This window comes from Megalobrama amblycephala, linkage group LG17 (genome assembly GCF_018812025.1).
Source record: "Megalobrama amblycephala isolate DHTTF-2021 linkage group LG17, ASM1881202v1, whole genome shotgun sequence".
NCBI lineage: Eukaryota > Metazoa > Chordata > Actinopteri > Cypriniformes > Xenocyprididae > Megalobrama > Megalobrama amblycephala.
Window position 1 is genome coordinate 23,678,160 of NC_063060.1, and position 4,750 is coordinate 23,682,909.

The following is a 4,750-nucleotide window of genomic DNA, read 5'->3' on the forward strand; positions in this document are numbered from 1 at the left end:
TTGAATTTAAAATAAATACAATAAAAAAATCAAAGTTTTAAAACAAAGCATTATTTATGTCCTTTATAAATTAGCTATTAAGTCATTGTTGATCCCCTGTGACCTGCATTAAACAATGATATTTCAGATGCTGCATCTATTTCCTCAGCAATGCAAAGATGAATTTTGATAGTTAATTCGTCAGCTATTTTTCGTCAGTTATTTTGTCTTGTTACTCATTTAATTTATTGATTAAATGTGAGAATTAAACACAAAAGATGATGCATCCAGCACACAACATTCCCACATAGGTTGAAGCTGTAATGACAGCAACTTTTTGCCTCATAACATCATTAATAATCATTAAACATCATTAATGTCGTAATGTTATTCGTGATATTGTAATAATGTCGATTAAAAAAGTACTTTAAGCGTTTTTTTGTGTGGGGAGGAAAAGGTCATTCTTGTATGCCGCAGAGAGAAGAACCTGTTCATGAATTTGCTAGTTACTTTGTACGCATTAGAAAATCATTTTTACATTAGTAGCATAAAAAACAAAAGGATTATAAAGTAATATCTTACTTGCATCGCATCTGTATTCAGAGTTTTCAGGGTGCGTCACACACTGACTGAAATTTCCCCTCAGAAAGTCCTGCGTCACTGACTGAGCACATGGTGCGAGAGCTACAAAACTCCCGCGATATTAGCAGATTTTTCTTCACCGGTAACTAATCTAAACTCATCTGATTGGTTATTGCTTCATGAGCTCAAAAGAGATGTGTGTGATTGGTTGTAATGCTCAACACTTAAAAAAAAAAGAGTATGAAAGGTAATCTTGCATGCCACATTTAAATGTATTTTCACATTTCACTTCAATTGTCACCGTCCCTTCAAGACCTCTGAATATGCTTTTTTTTTTTCATTTTGGTGGAAGCAGTGCAATTGTGACTTCAAATGTAGCAATTTAATTTCCTCATCACCTTAACCTGGTTACTGTGACATCACCACAGATGTTCCTACAATATAATTTTCTTTTATTACGAGTTGTTGCTACAGATGTTATGATTAAGATTTTAAAATATTCTCACTAATAAAAAATGAATCATTGAGGCTGTTAGTGTAAATTACAATTACATATAAGTAACTTGTACTATCTATCTATCTATCTATCTATCTATCTATCTATCTATCTATCTATCTATCAGAACGAATTGTTTGATGACTCGCTGTACATTATAACGCTTCGTTCCTGAATGAACAAGCCAAATGAATCTGTTGAATCTCAATGACTCACTTCAATAAAGGTGACTTGCTGCCACCTAGTGGCGGTCTTAATTTTCACATTTTTTTAATTATAGATTCAATTTTTGAATTTAAAATAAATAAAAAAATAAATATTCAACGTTTTATGTTTAAATCAAAGTATTACTTTTTGTCCTTTATTAATTAGCTATTAATTAAGTCATTGTTGATCCAATGTAAGCTGCATTAAACAATGATATTTCAGATGCTGCATCTATTTCCTCAGCATTGCAAAGATGAATTTTGATACTGAATTCGTCAGCTATTTTTTCGGCAGTTATTTTGTTTGGTTACTCATTTAATTTATGGATTAAATGTAAGAATTTGACAAAAGACGATGCATACTTAATCTTGCATCATGCACGACAGCAACTTTTTGCCTTTTAACTGTAAAACATCATTAATGTTGATTTTAACTCGTGTTCAATGTTATTATGTTATAATGCTCGTGTTATAATGTTCATTAACTCGTGATATTGTAATAATGTTGATTACAAAAGTACAAGCATTTTGTGTGGGGTGGAAAAGGTCATCCTTGAATGCCGCACAGAGAAGAACCGTTTATGAATTAGTTAATTACTTTTTATGCATTAGAAAATCAAGACATTGTTATTTTAATAGCATAAAAAAACAAAAGGATTATAAATTATTATCTTACTTGCATCGTAGCTGCACTTCTCCACGCGCAGTATCCTAGCGTCACACACTGACTGAAATTCCCCTCAGAAAATCCTGCGTCACACTGACTGAGTGAGTTGAGTTGAGCACATGGCGCGAAAGCGACAAAAACTCCCGCGATATCAGAAGATATTTTTTTTCTTCACCGGGAATATAAACTCATCTGATTGGTTATTGCATCATGAGCTCAACAAAGATGTGTGTGATTGCTCAACGCTGAAAAAAAAGAGCATAAAATCTCGCATGCCATGTGAGCATGTATAACAGTAATGCTACAACACTTTAAATTTATTTTCACATTTCACTTCAATTGTGACAGTTCTTCAACCGTTGTCTTCAATATGCATTTTTTTTATTTTTCATTTTGGACGGATTAGGGCAATTGTGTATCCTAATGTAGCAATTTAATTTCCTCATTGCCTTCACCTGGTTACTATGACATCACAACAGCTGTTCTTACAATAGTATTTTCTTATTAAGTTGGCTTGAAAAAGCCAACTTACTGTAATCCTATTTAAACTTATTAAGTTGGCTTGAAAAAGCCAATTTACTGTAATCCTATTTAAACTTATTAAGTTGGCTTGAAAAAGCCAACTTACTGTAATCCTATTTAAACTTATTATTATTAAGTTGGCTTGAAAAAGCCAACTTACTGTAATCCTATTTAAACTTATTATTATTAAGTTGGCTTGAAAAAGCCAACTTACTGTAATCCTATTTAAACTTATTATTATTAATGGTGCTTGCCAAAGGCAAAGCTCCATTCTTATTCTCCTGCATACTTATTATTCTTCTTCTTCCACTTTTTTTCTGCGCGCTACTCCTCCCGCAGTTTTTGTCATAGACCCATGAATGAGGTGTCAAATCGACCGGCTCATTGAGGACAGGTGTGCTATGACTTTTATAAGCGATCCGACCAACGACGTTCGCACAGCGGACGAAAAAGCGGCCAAAAAAGTCCCATTGACTTTCAATGGCGGAATTTTCAGAAATTCAAATCTCAACTGTCACTTTCTCACACACACTCACACACGCAGGCCCTTAGAACCCTTTCTCTCACTCACTCACTATTGATCACAGTGTCATAGAGACAAGGGGGTGGGCTCATTTCACTCAGACAACCAATCAGTGTCTCAGGATCATTGTGAAGCTATCAAGCCACGCCCTAGCAACCATATAGAGCACCATAGCAACAAGTTCCATAGACTTGCATTAAAAAAGATCAAAGGAATATCTTTGGATAAAAGTGTCATAAAAACATGAGGGTGGGCTCATTTGACTCGGGGTAACAAACGGCCAATCACAAATCACCTTGAACACTTCATAGCCACGCCCTAGCAACCATTTAGAGCACCCTAGCAACCCAAAGCATAGAGGGATATCTTCAAATCTGAATATCATAGAGGCATGGGGGTTGGTTTATATCATTCATACTGGCAAGCAGCCTTTGGTGTATCATCATTGGTAGCTGCCAAGCCACTCCTTAGCAACCAAACAGAGTATCCTAGCAACCATTTTGAAAGATCTATATCTCTGCGTCACAACATTGTACAGACATGGGGGTTGGTTTATATTGTCAAGCAGCCTTTGGAGTATCATCATTGGCAGCTGCCAAGCCACTCCCTAGCAACCAAACAGAGTACCCTAGCAACCGTTTTGCAACACCTATATCTCTGCATCAGAACATTATAGAGACATGGCGGTTGGCTCTTTTGACTCATGCTAGCAAACTGGACTTCCAACATGCTACACATGCTAACAGTGAATAGCTACATGCTAATAGTGATTAGCTTAAGGTTTAAACATGACACAAACTACTAAAAATGTGTTAGAATAATGCTAGTGGCATGTTAATTGTGTTAGCATGATGCTAGTAGCATGCTAATCATGTTAGCATCATGCTAGCAAACATGCTAATCATGTTAGCATCTTGTTAAAAACATGCTAGCAACATGGTAATAATGCTAGCATCATGCTAGTAGATGCTAATCATGTTAGCATGCTGCTAGCATAATGCTAACATGATTAGCATCTTGTAAAAATCATGCTTGCAACATGGTAATCATGCTAACATCATGCTAGCATTATGCTAGTCATGTTAGCATGTTGTTAGCATTGTGTTAAAATGATTAGCATCTTGTTAAAAACATGTTAGCAGCATGCTATCGGTGTTAGCATCATGCAATCAACATGCTAATCATGTTAGCATTTTGCTAAAAACATCCTAGCAGGAAGGTAATTATGGTAGCATCATGCTAATCAAGAGTGCCAAGTTTTGCCACTGCAAGCACCATTCACATTTTCTTCAGGAAATGTACATTCTAGTTAAGTTGGCTTGAAAGAGCCAACTTACTGATCTACTATTTAAGCTTATTATTATTATTCTTCTTCTTAGACTAAAATTTCTAATTGTATCTCCTCCTAGACTGTTCAAGCTACAACCACCAAACTCGGCCCAGACCTTCAGACTGTTCTGACTCGGGTTGCTATATCTTTTCAGACTGATCAGACTTACGGTTTTCCTAAAAATGCTGATTAAAACTTGGAAAAATCCCATTGACTTTCATTGAACTGCCTTGGCTGATCTGAACATTCCGTCCAACTGTCAAAATTCAAATTCAAACACACAGACTCAATTAAACTGCCATTCCTATTTCCAAGCCATTTAAACTCATTCAAACTCATTCAAACTCATTCTATCTATCTATCTATCTATCTATCTATCTATCTATCTATCTATCTATCTATCTATCTATCTATCTATCTATCTATCTATCTATCTATCTATCTA